The sequence below is a fragment of the Drosophila virilis genome, chromosome 5 (genome assembly GCF_030788295.1).
Source record: "Drosophila virilis strain 15010-1051.87 chromosome 5, Dvir_AGI_RSII-ME, whole genome shotgun sequence".
Classification (NCBI taxonomy): domain Eukaryota; kingdom Metazoa; phylum Arthropoda; class Insecta; order Diptera; family Drosophilidae; genus Drosophila; species Drosophila virilis.
In genome coordinates, this window is record NC_091547.1 from 1,132,944 (window position 1) to 1,145,288 (window position 12,345).

At 39.5% G+C, this 12,345-nt stretch overlaps 2 protein-coding genes across 4 annotated transcripts in view; one reads left to right on the plus strand and one right to left on the minus strand.

Moving 5' to 3' along the window:
• The window catches only part of LOC6635884 (uncharacterized), a 94,773-nt gene that overhangs the window by 30,047 nt on the left and 52,381 nt on the right, over window positions 1-12,345 (minus strand). The window lies entirely within an intron of this gene.
• Dgk (diacyl glycerol kinase 1) overlaps window positions 3,829-12,345 on the plus strand; it is a 61,987-nt gene continuing 53,470 nt past the window's right edge. For 2 of the 3 annotated variants that reach the window (XM_002059323.4, XM_015168811.3), the window contains exons 1-2: window positions 3,830-4,324; window positions 9,175-9,276. The gene's annotated coding sequence lies outside the window, so the exon portion shown is untranslated. Of the gene's footprint in view, window positions 4,325-9,174; window positions 9,277-12,345 lie in introns of all 3 variants that reach the window. The other variant, XM_070209816.1, reaches the window with a different exon arrangement.

Here is a 12,345-nt window from a genome sequence, read left to right on the forward strand (position 1 = left end):
AGTTTCTATTTTTGAGGATTTGACATACGCCTTTCGCAGCCTTAGCCAGTTTTATGTGTCTGACAATCGTAAAAAGCAGCACGAGCAACTAGTTTGAACTCTGCTGCCAGCTTTTGCAGCGGTAGTTGCTGCCACTTTTAAAGGGCGTCTAAAAGCATGCTTTAAAAATGATGACGGTGCGTCTCGCCATATAACGGCAGCGCACAGTCGCGGCCATAAAAAGCGGCTGCCATTAAATGTGCGCCAGCCATAGACAAAATAGAGGAGGACACAGCATCATATCAAAGTGTGTTTGCGGCGGCAGCATTGACGTCATTTAATTATGATTACGGTAAACGGGAAACGGAAGGGAGCATTAAATGCAACGGGTATCCTGCATAAAATGCACGTAATAGCGCGTAAAAATGAAACAAAAAAAAATAACGAGGGGTTATTTATAAATGGGCAACATTATAAGCGTTTGGCTAAGTGATTTTCCAGCTTTGCGCTGACCCCATAAAACGATTAAAAGCTTATGCAGCTGTGTGTCCTTTATGACATTCATGCAGAAAATTAAAAAAAAAAAATCTTTACACGCGCCGTAAATTCAATTAGTCGATTCGCCGACTGTCAGATGTCAGCGGCAATGTATTTGCATTGACCTTTGCGCTCGCTATTCAGGTGAGCAATAGGTCATACGCACAAACAAAAAACCGACTAAGCTTCACTCGATGCGCGTCTGCTTATGTCATCGTCATCATCGTTCTCAGCGTCAACTTGATCATGTTCATTATTATCATTGCGAGTATGTGTGTGTGTGTGTGTGTGTGTGTGTAAGAGTGTGGGTGTGTGTGTGCTGTATGGCTTCCTGAGCCTGCAACAGAAACGTTAAATATAAAATCCTATTTATTTGCCAATTTTACAATCGAGTGCACAGCCAACGACAGACGACAGTGACGTCAGCGCGCCAAGGCGCCAAGCCAGAAGCCAAAAACTATTCACACCAACGACAGCCCATGCCCTTTGTGACTCTCTCTGTGTGTGTGTGAGAAGCAAACGCATAATTTCATTACCAAAGCTCGACGTTTGTTTTCAATGATGTCATATGGTCGGTCCTTTAGCCGGAAGTGCCAAGTTTTTGTGGCCAAAATGACGCGCAAGCGCACACACAAAATGGCTGCCATTGAATGCAGTTTCCGCTCTTCGTTTGTGACGTCATGACTCTCTTAAAATGTGGCTTTGACTCGAGGCGCAGAACTTCAGAGTCACAACTCTTGCATTGCACGCTTTCGGTGCGATAACAAAGCGCAGCTGTTTTGATACCCTGTAATTAAGTGTAGCTAGGGGACATCATTATCTATTGTTTAAATCAACTTTAGTTAATTTAAATGTCTTCAATTTATTGAGAATGTTTTTGCTTGAACATAGCTGGCATATTTTTGCTGCTGGGTATCAAATCGTTCATCATTTGGCTGCTCGAGCTGCTACGCTTGTTATGATGGGCCTTTACTGCTTCATTTGGCACGGTTTTTGTGCTGTTGCCCGCTGGGCACATGGGTAAATAAATATTTATCTTAAAGTGTGCCGCTTGTTTCGCAGAATCCTCGAATGGCCCGCACTTGGGTAGGCTCTTCATTTGGCTTGGCTCTTGGCTATTGGCCTTTCCATTCTCGACTCTCGACTCTTGTTGATTTTGCTTTTATTGTCGCCTTGGAAGCTGTCGTAACTGTCTGACAGGACATTAACCCCGCGTACGAGTGCCCTGCTCTGATTGAAGTATTGAATTACATGGCCGACATAACAACAATAGCAACAAAACAAATTTTGCGACAAATTTGCCGTAATTTATTGTGTATTATCTTTGTATTTGTATTGCGGCAAGTGGTACGCCCAAAAAGGGTAGACAAATGCCACATTATGCAAACATTTTCTTTTTCATTCACCCATTTACCATTTGCCATTTCCACAGGACTGTGGCCATTAGTCGAAAGCCAAATAAACAAATCAAAGGACCTCACAGGCCTGTAACTCGATTGACATTGACGCAAATGTAAAATAAATCAAATACGAAACTTTTTTTTTGTCTCTTGAATATTTTGTTGTTTTTGGATTTTTGTGTTGGGGCCATTTGGAGAGCAGCCTGGCCCATCAGTGCGGCGGCTGCATAACAAATTTATCGCCGGAAGTGATTTTCGCTGAAATCCAATCAATAAAAAATTATGCTGCTGCTAAAAATAAAGCCAGAAACAGTAACAGCATTTTTGGCGGCACAACATGGCGACTGCCTAAAAGTAGGCAACGATAAAATTATAGCACCCTATGTGCGTCTGTGTGTGTGTGTGTGTGTGTGTGTGTGTATGTATGGAAGCACATCTGAAGTGAAGCAGGAATCTGTTGTTAAGCGCTAAAAAATACAAAAAGTGCCCGCAAATTTATGAGGCGAATCTCTCGCCCTTTCTCCCCCTCCTTATCTCTAGGGAATTTTGTGGGAGAAACGCCGTCTGTTGGCGTTGTTTTTATCTCAATACGTGCGACTGGCTTTAGATTCAACAATTTTCAAGTTCATATTGCTTAATTTATGTTTCATATGCTCGAATTCTATGTAATGCGCCGTTTATTAGCATAAAGCCTTAATAATACCCTATTATAGTCAAAAGCCTAACTATTACCGAATTATAAACGCAAATACGATTACGTGCGGCAAATGATTTTCGAGTCCAGGCAACTTTTCAACTGGGCTTAACTTTAACTGCTGCAGTTAAATGTAAATTAGTTTTGCTTTGGCTTTTGGTTTCCCCACCCCCAAGCCCAGCTTATGAAATTCAATTATTGCCACTTGGCCAAACAAATTGTTAAGTAAATGGATAAAATCACTATGGGAAAACACAATTCAAAGCTGTTTATATTAAGAGTTCGTACTGAGCTAGACTACAAGCTGTAAGAGGTGGGAAGCGCAAATAGGTAAAGGGCTGGAAAATTCGACCTTGAAGGGGGGGAAAATAGTGTTCAATGTAAGAACATAAAAGTGGAAATGGCTAAGGCGTCGAACAGGTGGCTGGTTCAAAGACACCATACAACGCCCGGTAATTTCTTGTAGCTGTCAATTAAATTGAAAAACAAAATGTCAGCTGATGAGCCTCTTCGTTAATTGGTGAAAAGTGCTTTCCATCAAAATATACAATAGTTTTATTTATTCCTAATTTAACTTTCAAGTGCAATAAATATAAATAGAATATTATATTTGATATGGCAACAGCTGAGAGCCGGAAGCCGAGGGCCAAGCGCTGGAATGCTAAAGTTCAAGTAATACGCCATTTTAGATAAATCAACAGCAAAAAGCACAATGTAAACGAGGCGAAGCGCAGACAAACAAAAGAACACAAGCAGTGGCAGCGGCAGCAACAGCAACAAGACAGAAGAAAGCGAGAATATGAAGAGCCACAACAATAAGAACAGCAATGGGGCTTGCGGCTAAGCGTGCTATGTAAAGTGAGTGAGAGCGAGCGAGACAGAGACTGCAAAATATGTAAATAAACAAGGCAGCACAAGTCAAAGCCAGAGGCGCAAAAGGTTGCCTGCTAATTTATGGCCACAACACACACACACATACTCCACACACACGCACAGCCACGCATACGCTTAAAAACGAAACGAAAAACTGTTCAGCACGTGCAATTTGGCAAATGAGCATTGGCCGTGACGTCACATCGCGCACCGCTGATAACAGTGCATGCGGCGAGCGGCGCTCTTAAATAAACGCGCTGCCAACATAAGAGAGCGCGAGCATGCAAGAGAGCAATGCCAGCGGCCATATAAAAAGGCGCGCACACTGCAGAAGCGCCTCAGTTCTTCAGTGGAATTGCCGGTGTTAGCAAGCGGCAAAAAAAAAAAAAAATAACAGAGCTTGCAAAGCTTTTCTACTACAACAACTAAACGCCATGCACAATATGTACCAAAAGTTAATAATATTGCTAATAGCATAAAAAGCCAAACGCATATATTTTTTTAATAATTATAAAAAAACAACAAACAACAATAACAGCCAATGTGCTTAAAGTGTGTGAAAATGTGAAAAACTAAAAAAAAAAAACATAGTTAACTTAATTTATTTAGTACATAAACATTACAAAATTTACACGCATTGCAACTATAAAAAAGCTGTGAGACAATTGCTAACAAACATATTGAACTGCGCAGCAAAATATGCTAAGAATCAAAGCATCAAAATTGACAACAATTTGCAAAAGAGCGGCGCCAAGCGCCCAGAAAAGCGACACAATTATAATTTAAATAACAACAATAGCAACAACAATAACAACAGCAACAACAACGACAACAACAACAGGTAAGAGACACAGGGAGTACAGGTTTTCCGGGAAATATGTTAATTTCAGATGTAAATAAAAAAGAGCATGCAATAAACAAACACACGCACACACACCTTTAAATATACTACATATTTCACACGCACTCTCACTAGCGCACACCTCAAAGCGTCTTTCGCAAGCGCAAAAAGATATAAGCAAAATAAACAAGAATCATTCAACATGAAGGCGGCAAAGAAAAGCCAATGTACGCTGTTCCAATGATGACATAAAAAATGAGCACAGCTCCATGAAGAGAACCGAAAACATCGGGTAAAAATAAAAATATATAAAACATTGAAATTGAAATGTAAATAAATATAAAAAAAAAAGGAATACAAGCTCGTTAATAGTACAACACGCTGCAGATGCGACAGACATTCAATTTGAATGTGGAATTTAAACGGGCTGCACTCCGCTTGATAGACACATAAAAAACCAATCTGTTTTGCTGATTTTAACCGCAACTGTATTTGTTTATTCATAAATAGGTCTCGAAATTATTTGCAAAGGTCTTAGCACAAATTCACAAATTCATTGTGAAGCTGCAAATGTGTTTATGAAAATTTCTTTAAGTTTAATTTCTTCTAGAATATGGCTTAATTGTTGGCCATCTCGAAAGAAAAATGGGCTAAAACATTTTAATCACATTTCTGTTCAAATATCCATGTCTCCACTTGTAGATTTAGTTTTTTTCCAAGGGCAGGAAATGCAATGCATCTAAGTCTTAGCTTAAGTTCGAAGCAATGTAAGTTGGCCCGCGTAAAGCCGGGCAATTCTCAACAGTCATGTTTTTATAGCTGTGATTATATGATGATTAGTGAATTGCCTGGCGACAAACACTCGAAATACATTTTGTGTATTTTTGGAACAATACGACAAACAACTAATTTGCCATTTTTCCCCTGTCTTTCGAGCAAAGTCAAAGATAAATAAAAATTTAATTGAAAAATACAAGCAGAACGCGTAGATCAAGCGGCTAAATGGCAATTATAGCGAGCGAGAGACAGAGAGAGAGAGAGAGGTAGCGAGAGTGAAAGACAGAGTGATAGCTAAACCAATTGATTGGAATTATTGCTGAACTAATAATCATGAATGTTTTATTACGCATGTTTAATTGTACACACAATAAAAATAACGCATCAAGCAATTATTTAATACTCATTTAAGTCTTTTATGATCTCTAGCGCAAATAGATGCATATAAATATATTTATATGTATATGTACATATGTATATATCTTTATACATCCGCGCATTACGTATACGCCCCGTGGCGTACGGGCGCTAGAAGAAAATGGAAAGCAATCAGTTAATAAGCCCCAATTATTGTTATTCCATTGAAATTTAGTTAAATCTTTTAAACAGCCAAATAAACACACAAAATGAATAGAAAGAAATTATTACAAAAATTGATTTCATTCGCAGAATTTTCCATTTCCATCGAGCTTGCACTTGAATTTGAGCAGCAACAAATGCCAGGCACGTTTATACGTGTACATATTGTTGCATTAAAGGTGTCATGTTTAATCAAGTTTTTCTTTCTGGCGCTGCTGTCAGCAGACTGACGACAGCGACTGTGATTCAATTATTTCGCTTCAGCTTGTGCCCAGACTCTTATCACATGTGCATAATTTGATTTTGTGCAAGCATTTTTGGGTTCGCCTCCCTTTTTCCCTCTCTCTTTTTTTAAGCAAGATTTGTTGTTGTTTTTTTTGCCGACTTTTCCGCACTTGAGCTGCTGTCATTTAAGGCACACACAAATTAGTTTCCGCTGGGTCTTTACAATCTTCATCTGTGCGTCTCTCAGAAAAAAAAACTCTCTGACGCTGTCGCTGTTGTTGTTATTGTTGTCATTGTTGCCATTGTTGTTGTTGTTGATTTTATCTGTGCCCGTTGTTGTTTTTGTTGTTGTTGTCTAATTTGCGATAAACTGACACAAGATTGCAGCTACTTTATTCAAATTATGTGATAAGCCGCAACGTCGCGCAACGCAGCGCAGCGCAGCCCCGCAAAGCAAACAAAAAATGTGAATACAACAACAACAACAAAAAACACACACAAACAAAAAAGAAGAAAAAAAAAACATGCTTTATAAAAATGTGACACGCAGCCGAAATGCCAACTAAACGCTGGGCGTGGCACTGATTGCGCCCACTCGCATATAAGCTACAAAGTTGCCCATTTTTTGGCCTTCTCAGCTGCGGCTGACTTTGGCTTGTATGCGACTTGGCCTCCAAAATTTTTTCACTCGAAATCTGTTTTTCCCCTTACTTTTTTTTTGTTTTGTTTGCGGCTTCGCTGATTAGAACCTGATAATTTGGCCAGCGATAGAGCGGGTGTGTGTGTGGGGCGAGAGCATAAAGCATATTCCCAAACACGTCCGAGTGACAACTAACGAGCATTTGATGCGGGCATCCCGTCTTATCTAACTGTCTGCACGCTTTACGCCCATCCGTGCCGGAGAATCATTTGATCAGCGTGAAAAACTGACTACGGAAGGACCAAAAAAGTAAGTGAGAGTCGACCTAGAGATACGCTGAACTCCGCGACAGAGCTGAAGAACTTTCTTTCTATATAAGAAAAGTATTCTCGTTAAGCTCCGGTATTCATAGTCCGATCTTTATTAAAATCTGTAACGCTTAAATAAAGCAAAAAAAAAAAAAAAACAAAGCGCAAAGCTCTTGCTTAGGGAGTGAGATTTTTACTTTTCTAATTTAGAGGGAATTGATGAAGGTAAAAAAAGTGATATATATATAGTCTGGATATTATATACAAGAATCTACAGACTGTGTCTAGCTTTTAAATTATTCGAGTTATGCTTAAAGAAAAACACGTCTCAAAATCGATCAAAATTAAACGATATATCGAAATTCTTTTGGCTCTTATCAATAATATAACTTTATAAAAAAGGAGGGAAGGCAGGATGGAATGACATAAGGAAGGAGTGACAGAAAAACAGACTTGGCTCAATCTATTTGGCTGTAAGTGCTGATCAAGAATTTATATATATTCGATATGGAAGCAGAGCAGCCTCCCTCTTGCCCACAACCAATATACCCCCTTTTACACATTTTTCGTGTCCTCGACATTAAGAAGCACGAAATCAATCCACGTCGTGTGTGCCCACTTTTATTTTGTTGTTGTTTTTGTTGGCCCCGCCCCAGAAGTGGGCGTGCGCGCATAGCACTGATAGGGCCACTTTAAAAAGGCAACATTACGTATACGCAGCGTTGTCTGGCATTTCATAAATATTCCAGTAAGTGCTCGGATGGGTTTTTCATATACTGGCGAGCAACTTGATTAAATTGCCATATATTTAAGTTGTTCGGCGGCGAACGCACTCCGGGGACGGCACAGGCAAAACAATTTTAAACTTTTAAAATTAAATAAATAAATGGATATTTGGGAGGTGCTGAAGCTTAGATACCCTAGCAGGCAGCATACAGAGTGCTAATAATAAAAACTAACTTATCATGCGATTCAGGAATTCAGGATTTGGGTGTCTTATGGGCTCGACATTGTCTACTGCAAGGCACTGCACATTGAGCCTCATTAAATATAATACGCCCGCCCTGTTGGCGCATAACAAAAGGCAAATTATTTTAAGAGTAAACTTTTCTAACACACACTCTCGCACACACACATGCGTGAAAATTGCACCTGGTTGGCCACTTTGCAGCTCCTGTTTGGACAGCTTTGCAGCATGACAAACACATGTTTCGAGTGCCTGAAACAAACTGAACTGGGAATGGGGAAAAGTTGATGCTGCCACAGCAGCTGTATCCAAATGCATGTTACATGTTGCACGTTGCACGTCGGGCGAAGCACAAAGCGTTTGACATTCTTTGCACTTGTACTTAACTTTCTTCGGGCTTGTTAGGGCCAAGCACTTTGTTGGCCCTGTCAAGTTGAACAACAAAGGCTCTGGCGATTGCTTTGGGAATTTAAATATTTATGTTTAATATTTAATGTAGTCAAACAATTTAAAGCGTTTCAACAATTAGGTAACATATAATTCAGGCAACGCACTTGAATCAATTAATTAACTATATAAAATATGAAAGAGTTTCTTCTTGCAGGAATGAAAAACTCGACCTGCTAGTGAGACAAAACAGGGCTCAAATCTGCCTGTTTTGGGTCTCTAATAAGCAGCAGGTGGCCGGTTCAAATTCAGTTGCAATATTCTGTTCACATATTCGTTTATTCACCTAGGCATTGAATAACATATAAAATATAATATAAAATGTAGCCACAATTCGCACTTGTCAATCGTTCGTAAGAACCGGGCAAAGCTGGGTAATTTGCTACAGCTTATTAATTATCCTTAATCGATTCATTATTGCACAAAATGCGCTTTAAGTGCGGCATTTCATTTTCAACCCACCAGATATTAACCATAGAAATTCTTTTGCTAATCTTCTTCTATTAAAGAATAGTCTTATCTGAGCATGCATTTCCCGTTGTTTGACTTAAAAATTAAATTTAGTACACACTATATGTGATAAGGCTATGTAAAATGGTCTTAAAGGCTTATAACTTTGACATGGCCCGTTTAACAGACAGACTTGCCGCAGCAAGTACATAACCTTTGAACTCCTTTGTTGTGGCTTAGATGGAGCTAAACTTTTTATGCGCACTGTCACGAAAAGTTTTCAACTGCTTTGCCACAAAACATAGCATTTATTTCTTCTATTATTTTTTGTGAATCTTCAAATGAGCCCGTCCCTTTGTTTATTGTTTTTATTTACCTCATAAACATTGAGCAAGTCGCCGGCTGAAAAGAATCTATATTTATATCTAAATATATTATATTTTATATTTTTTTGCAGAATGAAGAAGTAGAAGCCGAGCGAATACTTTTCTACGACTTCTGCCGCTTGGTAAATCTTTAAATTGCCCACCATAAAGAAAGGGGAACGAAAATTAAGCAGGTATGTAAACAGTTAGTACAAATACAGAATTCATCATGTTCATAAAACGTAAATAGCTGGCGGGTCAAAGGGCACTACGAGAATGTGTGACTGGCTGTTGAAATTTCGGTCGGGCCCAAACTTAACCCCGGGGCCAGCACGTACTAAGCCGCACACACACACATAAATACATATACTACAAATATAAATTAATATACATAAACATATATTTATATATATATATATATATATATATATATAGAAATATATATATTTATATATTTCGTAGCCAGGAGCCGAGCAACTCGTAAATTATTTGCGCGCGTGTTGAACAAAATGTTGAATAAATAAATGTGGCATGTTTGGGTTGTGGCCATAAAAAATGGGAACGCGAAATGTTGTATAAATGATTAAACTCCGTTTTGTTGCCACTTCTACAACTATTAGCATAATCATGTGTGCAAGTGTGTGCGTGTACTGTTTTACGACACATATAGCAATATCCGAGGGGGAAGGCAGGTATAAAAAAAAAACACCATTAAAGCTGGCCATAAAACAATTTATCAAAATTTGTGACATTAACTACCAGGGCCGCAGCGAGGCACACATCACTCAAGGCATCCAAACAGGATATAGACATTTGCGTGTGTGTGTGCGTGTGTGTGTATGCCACATGGACATGCTCATTAGGCGTTAATATGTCACGAACACACACGCACGCAGACACCGACAACACACGCAGAACTATTATGAATGAAAATGCAAATAGTTAAAGCAGATATTTTAGTGTCATAATTATCTGGGTATTACTAAGTCCTAGAACATAACGGCATAGAAAGCATAGAAAGATACCCTGTAAATAATGCAACAGGCCCAGCTTTAAGATTTCCAAGACAACCTCTTTTTGGTCCACAAAGTGTATGTAATCGGTATTATAATATTTGCATATGCCATATCGAATCACCATATCATATAACTGCCATTTGAACGATCGGTCAAAAATTAGGTTCTTGTATACCAAGATATTTACTTCTAAATATCTTCAAGGGTATTAAGTACTCTTTTTTTGTTATAATATTTAAATACATCGAAACATCCTTTCTATGCAATTGTTTCTTGTGTGAATATTGTAATGAAAATAGTACGCGACAAGCAACAAAAAGAAACAACAACAAAAGCTACAACAATATGAAAAACAAATAAAACGGTCTGTGCCATTTGTTGCAAATAGTTCCTTCTATTGGACAGCCATTGATGACGCCATCTGTGGCTGCCTTCTGTTGTCCAACATATAGAGTACAGTGTCTATTGTCCGCCGTCCATTGTCCGGTTTTACGAGTCCTGTGCGCCATGTTAATGAGATGCAAATAAGGTTCACCCACGCACCATTTACGATATGCATATATGGACATACCCTTGTGCCCCGGCCCTCGCGTACTGCCATTTCTACATACACTTTCGCATATTTGCGCTTTACGACAGTGTGTGTGCGTGTGTGTGCGCGATTATTTGGCCTGTCGTTCTGGATATGTGTGCCAAGGAGTTCAGCGCCTTTTGTCCCGCTTTGAAATGGCATTTGTTTTGGTATTTGCTCTTGCCATACCACAGCGACACACACGTGTGTCAAATCTGCCAGTCAAAGTCAAAGTTGCCTTTCTTTTTTTTCTACAAGTGTGCGTGCGTGTGTGTGTGCTGCACACTCCAATTAAGCGACAAAATGTTGCTCAGCTCCAACATTTTGTCATGTTTGGTTGATTTATTCGAATTTTTACGCCGTGCGGTGCCTGTAACTCGAGTGTACACGTCTGTCAGTAAAAACAAATACTGTGTGTACACACACTTACACACACTCACACATACTCGCATTCCTATCATCGCATTACGTATACGCAGTGGACACTTGAGCCGGGTTAGGCCTAAGCCTTTCGCGTGCGACGAACAAAAAAAACTAATTGCCTACTTTCGTGTGGCTGTGCGTTGAATATGGAAGAAATCTTTCATGGTATTGAGCCCGTAGCTTGACAAAAAAAAAATATGAGTGCACGACCCAATTTGAGCGCTCTACGTGGACTCTACTTCATGTCAATAAACACACATAGACACACACTCGCTTACCACGAATAAAAGCACTCGCAGCGAAAAAAAATAAAGACTGCGCTACTCTAGCGTAGCCGACTTACAGATACCCTGTGCTTACAACTGAAAAAGCCACAAAAGAGTGCGCTAGTCGAGCGTAAACTAACGACTAACAGATACCCTTTGTAGGCAGGTTTCAACCTTAGTCGAAAATAAGGAATATCCTGTCTATACTACAAATTCCTCCAAGATTTGTTGCCTTTGGCACAGTTAGTTTCCAAAAAAATTTACGTATTTACGTGATGTTGTTCTTGTTGAGCGTAAGGGACAAGAAGATACTTCGGGTATATTACACAACTTCCAATATATAAAATCTGGTGTTTGTAGCTCCTATAATCTCAAATATATGCTTAAAAGAACCTGCGCTTCAATATTTATATCTATATTTACCGATATCGGAAACAAAGAAAGCGGCACAAACAGACAATCGATCGATACATTTTGTCCAGGTTGGAAGCGACCTGTCCTCTACACAATTTTAATGGGTTCAGCTTATCACAACGCCCACAATAAATATTACCAAAATAATAACAAAAATAATCAGTGGCCAGAGACAAATCCGTTTGAACATCTCTCGCAGCATCTTGTGCTGACGTTGTTGTAACATTTCATTGGCCAATTTCGTTGCGGTTTTTCCAGCTGCTCAAAACAAGCTCTGACGTCAGAGACTGCTCTGGCGATGAGTGCTACATGCTGGCCACGATATGCCATATAGAAACTATAACTGTGTGTACATGTGCCTGCGTACATGTGTGCGTGTGTATTTGTGTGTGCGGGCTTGCTTGCTCGTGTGTATTTTGGGGGGCAGCCGAGTGCTTTTTCTATTTCAGTTTGTTATTGTTGTTGGACTGGAGCATCGCTGCAAGCCGAATCGATTTCGATTTGCCACACAACTTACTTAGTTTATCTACAGTTGCCGCCACCAACCTCCACGTCCTGTATGGCCCCGGGCTA